The 13,566-nt window shown below is 33.9% G+C and overlaps 1 pseudogene; it reads left to right on the forward strand.

The window, feature by feature from the left end:
• The first annotated feature begins 4,287 nt into the window (after positions 1–4,287).
• LOC138348870 (uncharacterized) lies at positions 4,288–12,509 on the forward strand (annotated as a pseudogene).
• The last annotated feature ends 1,057 nt before the right edge of the window (positions 12,510–13,566 follow it).

The following is a 13,566-nucleotide window of genomic DNA, read 5'->3' on the forward strand; positions in this document are numbered from 1 at the left end:
TTTCGTCTTGCTTAAATCCAAGACCGCAAGGGTGTTTTCCTAGTGATACTATGTCCTACCCCAAAATGAGATCTAAAAGTTGATTACATCATGCCACGATGTTAACTAGGAGTTTTTTCGGAGGCAACCCAAAACCCTTTTTAAATTTTCTTTAGTTTATGAGTAAAATAATGGTGTGTTGTTTGTATAGGTTGAAGTGAGAAAAGTTTTTGGAAGAGTATATGAAGGAGAGCAACAGGTCCGGTAGGCAAACCGACAATAGGGTCAACGAACATGATTTCTTCCACCGTCTTACTCACTAAACCTTTATCTTGGATCCTATAAAACATAGTGATCTATAGAATATTAGTAGTGTACCACTGATCAGGTCGGTCATCTCAATGAAGACCACCATCGGGAACTTATATATGAGTTGGAGATCCTGTTACATTTGGCAAAGACACAAGATACTCCTAGCTTCGCGGAGCGGATGAGAAAGTTTAATTAATATCACTGAACGTGCAAAAACTGGAAGGTCACTGCAAACAAAAGATATAAATCAGTTACTGTCTCTTACCTTTTTATCTGCACAAAATCACACCAGCACTCTAGATTTATATTTCATGTTTTATCAAGTATTCTAGTTGTTGAATTGTGCTCGGATTTGGATTGTATTGTCGCCTAGCATTTCTTAACACTTCATTTGGCATCAATGGTTGGTAACTCAAACTCCATATTTATTTCTTCGGTATTATACTCATTCTCATATATATATCATTGTTGAGTCTCTCTAAGTTTATTGAAGTACATCCTTTATTTATTTTTGTTCAACAACTCTTATTTAAATACTAGAATCTCATTTGACTTTGCTTTGAAATGAATAGATTTAATATGAGAGTGTTAAAATGTTGTGAATTTTCGATGAATTAGTGTTTTATAGGTTTACATCGCACTCCCAGAGGTTGGGGGGTTGAACTCTAAAGGATGGGTTGAAAATAAGCATATCGCTCTGTTTAGCGAGCTGACTCGAGTTTTTCAAACGGTTTGACATTTCTCCTAACGTCCCCATCCCAGCTTTAAATTGATTCCAAATGTGTAGTTGACTCTGTAACTTTTGGTGATCAAACATATGTCACTAAATGCATTCAGCATCTCATCGAAAGAGTTCTTATTCTCCATTTTTGTCTTCCTCCTTATACCCTCTATGCATTACTTTTAACAAATCCCCTAGATGGATGAAAACTTCATCAACTAGTTTGACAAAGTGACTCTACACTCGAAATTTCCCTATTTTCCCTACTTAAAATCTCTCTAACTTTCTCTTAAAGTCTTTGCAGAAATGGCTAGACAAAAGGTAGCAGGGAGATGAATGCCATCCAACATATAAGAGCACGAGAGTTTAAAAAAGACAAAAAGATAGAAGAGCTGTCCAAGGAGAGGAGAGAGAAGAAGAAAACAAGTTCCAGCAGGAGGGCTCCAATTGACCACACTATCCATTCATGGTAATGTGGTGTCTACACTGCTATAAACTCCTTTATCTTTGCCCATGAATTGGATAAGATGATTGCGGATAATATTGCTATAGAGGCTAGGGCAACTGAACACAAAGTTAACTAGTACGATAATATTATGAGGACCATTGTCATATTTTAGGCGGATGAATCAGGAACTGATGCCCCGGCAGATGGAGCAAGTGTCTTGGCAGGATCCCCTCTTGACCTCACACTTTTTTTCTAAGTGAGATGTTTCTATTCATTGCATTTGAGGATAAACACATTTATTAATGGTGAGAGGAGACTCACCTTTGTTTGCTTACTATGAATTTTTGTGTTAATATTAATTTTTTCTTGTGTATATAGTTGGGTTGTTGTTTTAAATTGTGTTTTATACTTATCGCTCCTTTGGTTGATTTTAATTCCAAATGACCCTTCCAGAAAAAAATAATTTTCAAATTTTTTTACCACTACTTGTGTGAAAGTGGCTTTGCTGATGCAAAATTTAAATATAGGTTCCAATCAATACAAATGACTTTAATAGTGCTTTATATTGAACAAACATGAATCTGCGGCTACGACGAGACCAAATGAAGTTGCATAGAAAACATGTGAACTCTTTGCATCTTGTTGTAATTAGCCAATTGAAAAACAGGTTCTCTTTTAATGACCATTCCACACTAGAGAAAGTGTAAATTCTTGTTTAACATAAATATCAATTTCTTATGTGATAATCTTACTATGAAGAGTGCATGAATAAAACATACAATTTGTCATGTTAGTCCAGTCAATTAAGTAATATTTTCTCTTGAAATGATCTTACATGCCTTTGAAGAGTGTAATCCAATTAGACATATACCTCACTTTTGACCCACCCTGTTAGTGTGTTAACCTCTCTTGAACACCCCTTGAACTTTACCTTTTTTTGGGAGAAACTTATTAGAACTAGACCTTTATTCATCCACTACAAATAATCCTCGTTAATTGTGGTTTACTGAATATCCAACTTAAGACAAAAGCGTAAGTTGGGATATGATGAAAAGGAAAAGTGAAGTCGAGAAGTGAAAGAAAAGTATCCCTTAGACCATTGTATTTCAAAGGAATGGAAACCCTCTATTAAAAAAAGAGGAGAGAAAAAGAAAGAGAAAAGAAAAGAATGAGAAAATAAGGTTGTAGCATAAAAGTAGAAAAGAAATTTGGGGTTTTCATGAAATCCATGGACGTGAATAATAGGAGTCCTAGAAGCACTAGAAGAAAAATTGATAAAATAAGATGAATAAAAGAAAGTATTGTGAGCACCATAATTCATGAGGATCTTTAGTCACTAAGCCTAAATGACCATACCTTTGCACTCAGCCCCATTACAAGCTTTGAAAAGACATTTTGATCTTGAGAAAGCAAAAACTATTCTTGACTGGAAAAATAAGGGCAAGCCTATGGGTGAAAACATTCATTGTGTTCCTCTTTTGGAGTGTGAGAATTTTGTATGATTCCTAAACCCTAAATTGATTATACACTTGTGTTTGAGAATGGAATCATCATTTGTGTAAGGGAATTTGAATATTTATGTTTGAGCTTGAACTTGCAGTTGAACTAAGTAATGCGAGATTGAAAATATTTGATAATGGTATGTCCCAACTTCAATCTTTAGGTACACAATTGATCCTTAAAAAGTAGTTTGAGTCTAGTTGTGTATTTTCATGATTGAGTCCTGTGTAACACTATATTCAACATCCCATTTGAACTTCTGAACTTGAGTTTTACTTGAGGACAAACAAAAGTTTAAGTTGGGGGGTGTTGACGAGTCCACAAATTGGACTCATTCAGGCCTACATTTTAATAGAAATAGTTTCATTAGTGTTTGTTTTATCTCAATATCTGATGAAAACTATCAAGTTTCAAGTGTTTGATGTTTTAAGGAAAGCATGGACACAATTGCGCAAAAAAGAATTAAAAGGCTGAAAAGAACAAAGGAACGGAAGTCTAAGCATCGCCAATAAAACTTGGCGCACCGCTAAGGTACATACTTCACCCTCTATTCTAGCACGTTGAGCCCTAAAGGAAAGGGTCAAATTAACGAGAATGGAGTAGTCGACGCGCTTCCAAACAGTTTTGCAAAGCAGTATTATACCGCCTTATGGTAGAGGATTTGAAGATGTTATGGAAAAGAACAAAGGGCTATAAACTAGAATATGGGTGAGTCGCTGAGTTATTCGGCGACCTCGACTAGCGTTACCAAAAGATCCGTCGCAGCACATAATTTGAAAACTATAAATACTAGTTTTAGTTCTTTATTAGATACTCCAAACATTAATTTACAAAAACCCCTCATATTTGATATATCCCAAAAACTCCCCCTCATACTTGATTTTTCCTTAATCTTACCATTTTACTACTTTTGACAAACCTCCCATTTGATATTTTACACTTTCGTGTCATTGGCTTTTTAATTTATTATGTTTTTACTCGTAAACTTCTTTCACTATGACAAAATAGAATGGAATTCTAATTGACTACATATTGTCGAAAATGATCCCTTGGGACACCCAACCCTAAGTTGGGTTACTTTATTATCGACAATCATAGACACTCGAACCATAGTTAGTGTTGTTGGTCACAATAAAAATCACTTATGCTAAGGGATACAGAAGGCCTTCGCTTGCAGCCAAGCAAATTTAGTCCGCTATGCCCACCTCTATAGGTAATTATTTGGAAGCTCTATCTTATATTTTAAGGATGCCGAGGGGTCGCGCCTTCGGCAGGAATCAAGCCTTTCTCTGATTGTATATGTTATAATTGTAGAGAACTTGGACACATGAAGAGATATTTTCCCCATCCACGTGTTTTAGATTCCGTGCAACAGCAGTCTAAAGTAGTGGTACCCGCGGGGAATGGTAATAACGGTCGAGGGTTTCTGCAAGGTGGTTGTGAAGGTAGTTTGAGAGGTTGTGGAGGTAGAGAAAATGGTAGTCGTAATGAAGGCAAAGGGAATGTGCAACCAGGAAGGGAGGTGGCTATTCAAGATTACATGGCTCAATGTTACGCCTTTCCAGGAAATAATGAGGTGGAGTACTTTGACGCGATGATCACATGTACTATTCTTGTTTGTGACCGGATGGTTTGTATGATCCCTGTTCTAGTTATTCTGATGTATCTCTGCGATTTTCCTCCGAGTTTGATATGATCAGTAATATACTTGATGCATCTCTCCATGTTTGTACCAAATTATAGATTCAATGATAGTCACCCAATTATAGATTCAATGATAGTCATACATGTCCATCGTGTTTGTCCTTATTCGTTTCTGGGTTTTCAAACTTGGGCTGATTTGGTAATTTTAGATATGGATGATTTTGATATTATCTTAGGCATGAGTTGGTTTACCCTTATTATGCATTATTAAATTGTAATACTAAGTCGGTAACTTTAGAATTCCCGGAAGGGAAAATTTGGAGTGGAAGGGGTGTACAAGCCTAAGAAAGTTAAGATCATATCCTCCATTTAGAAATCTTGTATGGCAAGGTTGTTTAGATTATTTGTCTCATATCTAGGATGTCGAGGGAGAGTCTTGCCTATTTAGTCTATTCCTATGGCGTCAAAATTTAGAGGTGTGTTTCCAAATGATATACCCGGTATGCCTCCAGCCCATTAGATACATAAATTTTTGTATTGATTTTTAACCTAGTACACATACCATTTCTATCCCTCTATATCACATGGATCCGGCAGAATATAAAGAGCTTAACGCATAGATCCAAAGAACTTCTTGATAAGGGGTTCATTCGACCTTAAGCTTATCCATGGGGTGCCCTAATGTTGTTCGTTAATAAAATGGATGCTAGTATGAGAATGTGCATAGATTATTGGCAATTGAATAAGGACACTATACGAAACCAGTATCCCATACCTCGAATAGATGATATTTTCGACCAATTGCAAGGTGCATCTGTCTTCTCAAAAATTGACTTGAGTTCTAGGTATCATCAATTAAAAATTACGCCATATGATGTGCCAAAGACAATATTTAGAACTCACTGTGGGGCACTATGAATTTTTTGTTATGTCGTTTGGTTTGACTAATGTGCCTAGAACTTTTATGAGTTTGACGAATGGGGTGTTAAAGTCATTTCCTGATTTGTTTGTGATAGTTTTCATTGATTATATTTTGGTTTATTCGAAGAGTGGGGAATAGTATGTCGACCATCTTCATATTGTTTTGGGTGTTCTTGGAAAACAAAGATTGCAAAATTTTCTATGTATGAGTTTTGGTTGACTTTTGATGTATTTTTGGGGCATGTTGTCTTGAAAAAAGGGGTAATGGTAGATCGTTAAAAGATTGAGGCACTTAAAAATTGAGTTCGGCCTAGCTCTGTGATGGAAGTTAGCATCTTTATGGGGCTCGCTAGATACTACTGTCGATTTGTGAATGTTTTTGCATCTATTGCCATTTACTTGACTAATTTGAATAAAAAGGATATACCACTTGAATGGACTGAAAAATGTGAGGAGAGATTTCAAAAGCTCAAGACTCTCTTAACTACCGCATCTATCCTCGCATTACCATTGAAACATAACGATTTTATAGTTTATTGTGATGCTTCTCATTCTTGATTGGGCATTGTGTTAATGAAAGATAAGAATGAGATAGTCTATGCCTCACGCCAATAGAAGGTACATGAGTGAAATTACCTAACCTGGGATTTGGAGTTGCGAGTGATACTATTTGCTCTTAAGATTTGATGTCATTATCTTTATTGCGTTAAGTGTGAAGTGTTTACTTATCATCATAGTTTGGAACATGTATTCACTCAAAAGGATTTAGATTTGAGACAACAAAGATGGATGAAGTTACTCAAGGTGTTCATTTTCCAGAATTATATTTTCGTCCTAATGATGTGACCATCATGTACCATCCGGGTAAGCCTAATATGGTGGCAGACGTATTGAGTAGAAAATAGGTTAGTATGGGTATGTTAGCTTACTTGAATATGAGCAAGCGACCTTTGGCCAAAGATTTCAGACCTTAGAATCTAACTTCATGTAGTTGGGCATCTTTGAATGAGGCAGGGTATTAGCTAGCATTGAAACTAAGGTCACATTTATTGAGGAGATCACGACAAACATTTTGAGAATGATAATTTGAAATGACTAGAAGAAAATATGGGGAATTGTAAGGCACAAGAGACCACTCTTTGTGCGGATGGTGCGATTATTGTGAAAGGAAGGATTTGGGTTCCTCAAGTTGATGGATTGATTCAAATATTCTTGGTAGAGTCTCATAGTTCCTGATATTCTACTCATACGTGTGTGACTAAGATGTATAGAAATCATAAATAGTTTTATTGGTTGTCGTGCATGAAGACATAGCGGATTTTGTGGCTAAGTGTAAAAATTGTCTAGAAGTTAAGTATGAAAATCAAAGGCAAGGCGGTATATAACCAATTTCGGAATGGAATTTGAAAAGAATGGCTATGCATTTCGTGGTTGGTCTTCCTAAGAGTTTGGGGAAGTTTGATTTTATATGGGTAATGGTTGATAATTGGCTAAGATTTAAGTGAAGGAGATAGTGAGGTTTCATGGAATTCCCCTGTCTTCATCTTAGATCGCGGTACCTAATTCATTTCCATGTTTTGGAGGAAATTGCATAATGAGTTGGGTATAATACTCACTTTTATTACAAGCTTTCATCCATAAAAGGATGGACTCTCTGAGAGAATTATGAATGTTTCGGAAGACATGTTCAGAGCATGTGTAATTGATTTTGGAGGGCATTGGAATAAATTCTTACCTTTATATGAGTTCTTCTACACTAATAGTTATCACTCGAGCATTGATATGACACTATTTGAGGCATTATACGGGAGAGGATGTAGATCACCCATAGGTTGGTTCGAGATTGGAGATGTGAATCCTTTGGGGATTCATTTATTGAAGGATGCTGAACATATATGAAATTTAAGGTGGGTAAGAATGTTTTATTCAAGATATCACCCATGAAAAGAGTGATGAGATTTTGTAAGAAAGGTAAACTAAGTCCTAAATATATCGTCCCCTTTGAGGTCCTTCAACGTGTAGGGCCGATGGCATATAGACTGGCACTACCTCCTAATATATTCAGTGTTCATCCGATATTCCATGTTTCTATGTTTAAAAGGTATCATAGTGACGAATATTATATCATTTGATGGGACTCAATTATGTTAGACAAAGACCTTCAATATGAGGAAGAACTGATTGTCGTTCTTGATCGTTATGTGTGTAAGCTGAGGACCAAGGATATTAAGTCTATGAAAGTTCAATGGAAGCATCGTCCTATTGAAGAAGTTACTTGGGAAACCGAGAGGTATATATAATAATTGAATCGCTAATTATTCCTCTAATCGGGTACTTCTTCATTCTTTCCTTTTCCTACTTTTTCTTAGTTTTGTCACTCGGGGACGAGTGACGGGTAAATTGATATCGATTGTAACGATCGGTTCCTATCATTATAAAAAATCCAATTAGGGAAAATTGGGGCCAGGAAATTTTTTTTGTAGTAATTCATTTTTCTCAACCTAGTCAAATTTGGATGGATTCAGAGTAGTTGAGGTGTAGGAAATTTTTTTGTAGCAATCCAGTGAATTGTTTCTGTTGTTTGATACATAAGGTATTAGACAACTTCTTAATGAACCTTATGATTTTATGGAATTAAGTGTTAGTGAGTAGATCTCCGGGAATTGAGCTTAGCGCAACGGGTATTTTCTAAGCGTTGTGAATTAGAGGTATGTTGTAAAAAAGAGGCTTAGAATTCCTTTAAAGCATCCTATTACGATTTGGGCCACCATTGCGGGATCACTGACCCGCTGTAGAAGTATGGTGACCGCTGTGGTGTCACTACCTGAGACCACACCCTAGAAAATAGGGCCAATCTCGACTCCTGGCATGGCGTACTTGACCTCTCGGAGGTCTTGTACAAGCCCTTTCATATCATTCATTGCATATATACATATGCAATAGTGGAGAATTAAAACTTTTCACAAGCATTCAAATAGTCTTTCAAAAACTCTTTCATATAAAATCCATAGGAAATACTAAGTCTCATTTCATCAAATCTTCAACACAAGATTACTTGGGACACGATCCATACAATAATAATATAGTACTATTAAGTCTATTACAATACTTCAATAAGAGAAATAAAAGACATCTATATCCTCTAGTCAAATGAGCACATACTTCAACTTGCTTGAAATGATCCTATAATCCAATCGTAGCTCCCAAAAGCACCTCACCTATGAATCATTTTAGAGATAAATAAAAGCATGCAATTAGTACAAACACATGTACTATGGATGGATAATGAATAAAATGAAAACGGACATTTAATTGAAATATGATCTTTTTTGTTGATATATCATAGTATAAGCATAAGAACAACATTTTACACCTTAGAAAAACATAAGATAACATTTGAGAAATTTAACATTTTAAAGGAACACCTTACATTGTGCTAATTCAATGTTACATTAAACTCCTTCACTGTTACAATGAAGTTCCTCAACTTCACCTTTTACACTTTCTAGCATGTAACTCCCCCACTAAAAGCTATCCTAAGACTCTCTTAAGTAAGATAAAGACGGTCATACACCCTCTCTAGACATGATCCTTAAGACCACCTATAGTGAGATATACACACTTATAATACACCAAACATATGAACATGAGATTCCCCTATCAAAGATGATTCTAAGGTTCACTTGAGTGAGTTATGAAGCGAACACCCATACAATCCCTTTCACACACACTTAAGAGATCTTTTAGACTACCTAGGATAAGATGATTCTCATTTAGCATAATAACATTCATAGAATATGACACTCACCTCCCAAAGGTTATCAAAAGACCTACTCAAATAAATCAAGAAGAGAATGTTCATATTTGACCTTAGGGTAATTTGGTGATCAATGGGGTAAATTGAAAATCGAAAGATCTCGAGTGTAAATTCCAACTGAAGAAAAAAAATACTCCACCTGTTCAAATTTTGACAACGATTGAAGGTAAGTTAGCCCTAACAACACAATTATAATAAAAAAATTATGAGCCATGTAGATACTCATGTTTTTCAAATATTTAGTCAATGATATTCTTACCAAATGTTTTCTATTAAATTGAAATATTCTTGATATATATATATATATATATAGACACGCACATCAATTACATTTTACAATGCTAGTTACATACATTTGATTATTACTTAATATATGCTTAGAAATAATATGCCTCTAAAATACCTAATTTAATATCATTTATAAAGGTTCATCTTTATCAATTAATAATTTAAATTTTAATGTATGTATTATATTGCCTAATGGATAAGCTATGTATTAACTACCTTAATAGCTACATTTAAAAATACATAATTGCATTTATTAGGAGAACCCATTTAATAATCTAGTCCAATTACCTATATAAGAGACTTTTTGTGCAACCAAACGATAAACTTATAATTATATTGTAACTAAATTAATAAACATGTGCAAGTAATATAATGTGTAATGACTAAGCTATGTAATAAGTACCTTAATAACAACATTTAAAAATACATAATTGCATTTATTAGTAGAACTCATTTAAAAATCTAGTCAAATTATTGAGAAAGACTTTTGTGGATGTTGGCAAGTGCAATTAATAAGAAAATTAATTTAAAATTCTGTATATTGATTAAAAAAAAGGTTTTTGTGGCAATTAGATTTGTCTCCTTCCCTTATAGACAGACCCCAAATCTTTATTCTTCCCCCACAATTAAACTTATTTTTTTTTTTTTACTGATTTAAGGTTTTTAGAAAAAAAATTATATATGTGTGGAATACATGGTTACCTTATCAAATGTTGTTTAGTTCAATGTTCTATTGTTCTGAATCAGTGAGTATTCTTTTACAATTTTAAATTGTCTTTGTGACAATGTTTCTGATTAGTTTTGGGTATGAGTAAATTTTTTTATATATATGAAACCACAACATGGCTCATGGGAAGATTTGAACTAAAACATGAATCATAATTCTTTTTCTTTCTATATTTTAACTTTTTTATTTAGCCACATAAATTATCATCCCTTAAAGCTCATATCAATAAATTTGTAATAATCAATAACATTTTAGAAGTCAGATGTGTGTGAAAATTAAGAGGATTTTCCCGCTCTTCTCGAATTATGAAGTAGTTCTTTAAAATCTTCACCTATTAACCATTTACTACAATAGTTATCCTTAATAATTTTTATATTTTTCAATGAAAATTTGTGCAAATTTTTATAAGTACTAGCATATATATGACTAAATAATCCTGAGATATTCCTAGAGCTTACCTTGACTATATCACGCATTTTTTATACAGTTGTGACAATTTCATCTAGCTTTAGTTTGGTATCATCCCACAACACAACAATTTCACTAGAGTATCCAATAGTTGGGAGATCAATCATATTGTTGAAAGAAAAAACATCAAGTAGAACATGATGATGTCGCAAGTAGCATGCAAGGTTAACAAGGGAGGTCTATGCCAATCAAACACTGACCTAAAGTTTTCCTAAAATCATAGTCATTCCCTTCCCTATAGCTCTATATTTTGATACTCATTGATCTGTTCAGATTTGATTTGTTTATCACGAAAACGTCATAGGTAAAATGGTGGATAACAAAAAAGGTAGAGGATTCAGTTACAACAAAAGAAATAAGGAGATTAGTACTGAATATATTGAATTTTACATTTACAATTGAGGTAATTAAAACTGACAAAAAATGATTGCAGACTATCTATCAAGACAAAGTTACACAGCCAAAACAAGATAATCTTATGGAAAACATACTCAAAACCCGAGCCAGGGGTGGAACCAGAAATCAGTGCTAGCTCCATTTCCAATCCGCCATAACTACACTTTGTACAAAAGTGGATAGTATAGGTTTGAGAGTTCAAAAGCTAGAAGAAAATGCAGAAAAATCTAAAGCTACAAGTCAGCCGCATGACTATAAACATGCGGAGCTACGTCGTTCGGCAGACGGAAAACAGCCAGAGCTAAAAGGAGACGTTGGGAAACTCCCTAAAACCCATAACATTGCAAATGTTGCAGGAGCTATGGAAAGTACATCAAAAAATACAAATCTAAACAGCTTATTTACAAAACCATTTATCCCAAAGGTACAAATAGTAGATACCCCAACACCACAAACATCTACATATGCAGCCAGCCTGCATAAGGAAAAGAAAACATATAACCATATATCCCAAGCTTACATTGAAAACCTATACAAAATACAAAATTTTTTAAATCTCAAACCCAAATCTACCACAACAACAGAAAAAACTCAGGACTATTTAACCCAAAAATTACAAGGTTATAACAAGCTAATTGCACAACCAAAAACGAATCCAAATCTAGTTAAGACTTGTTATAATTATGGACTATTAAATACAGTTTATACATATACAGGAGAAGGGATAAGTGGAATCCCGGAGGACCACAAATCATTTTTTATATAAAAAAAAATAACAAATGGAAACTTATTTTTTATAAGATTCTACACAGCGCCATCTGAGATACTATATGACGAGATAAAACCAATGATCCAAATAGTGAAAATTGGATTAACACGAGAGATGATAATACCAGAAGATATAGGGCAACAGCCAGAGATACCAAAAGTTGAGATACCTAATTTTTATGCAAACAGAAGAATAATTGGGTTATCAACTATACTACAGGAGTTAGCTAATAACTATTTACAAGGAAATTCCATATGGAGCTATTATACAAGAGACCATTTAATGATATATGCCACTTCGCGAGAGATAAGGCAAGCAGATATGGAGGAAGTCCAGAAATGGATTTTGTCCTTATTAAAACCAGATGCTACTCCAACAACTAGAGCAATAAAACAAGGATTCATCTCTGAAGAACTAATGACAAGATATTGTAAGTTTGTTGGTCATAAATATCCAGACCATATATGTTCTAAGTGTAACCAAGGTGATGACATAATCCCTGAGGTACAACTAGAATAAGATAAATTACTTATTTACAAAAATAAGATATTAATGTAATAATAATATTATTGTAATAGTATTATTGTATTTTGTTGTTTTGCGTCGGCCATATAAAAAAAGGCCATATGTAAAAAGTCATGTCGGCATAAATAAAGTAAAGGCCACTGTCATGTAAAGTTTTTGTCGTTATGCGTCGGCCAAACATAATTAGGCCATGTGTAAAAGTAAGTGTCGGCCATTTATATTGGCCATACATATAAATTTGATTGTATAAATAGAGGGTTCTCCCTCATAATAAAATCATCCCTTTAATATACATTTCTCTCTCACTCTTAATTCCGCTTCCACCCCACATTGGTATCAGAGCCAGATAATCAAAACTAGAACTATGGAAAACAAATCAGAAGCAACAAATCTACAGAAACAGGTATACACATTTAAGTTCATGAGTAGCTAAATCAATTTATTCCTGATAATCTCTTGTTGATTATAATTGTTTATCATGTTTTAATAATGTTATAATAACCATATTTAGAAAGTTTGCTACACAAATATTATGCGAATAAGTATGCCCAGACTATGCCATCCTAAGGTTGAAACCAATAGGCAAGAAGGCCGTTTAGGAGAGTAAACAAAGTTGAGGCGCTGTTAGGGTAACTGATCAAAGAACAAAACTGTAGTAGTTACTAGACGAGCTGATTATTAAACCATTTTTATTACATAATAAATAAGTATAATCTATTAAGAGGTTGGAAGGAATAAAATTTTTAGAAAAAAAATGAATAAAATGAACTCCTATTTATTGAATGATGATGTTAATTACAAAATATTAATACTCTATATATTAAAAGATCTTAATACAGATATAAAAAGAGAAATTTATGATATGTTGGTAACGTATGAAGTAATAGATGTAACAACCCAAGGTTGGACTAAATTAGATATACAAAATAATTTTTATGATGAATTTTATTTTGACGTATATGATTTATATGATGATCTAGAGATATTCAGAGATCAATGATTGAACCAAAAAAGTTTGAAGTTTGGCAGAAACGAAGTAATAATAATTATA

This window comes from Solanum lycopersicum, chromosome 5 (genome assembly GCF_036512215.1).
Source record: "Solanum lycopersicum chromosome 5, SLM_r2.1".
Lineage (NCBI taxonomy): Eukaryota > Viridiplantae > Streptophyta > Magnoliopsida > Solanales > Solanaceae > Solanum > Solanum lycopersicum.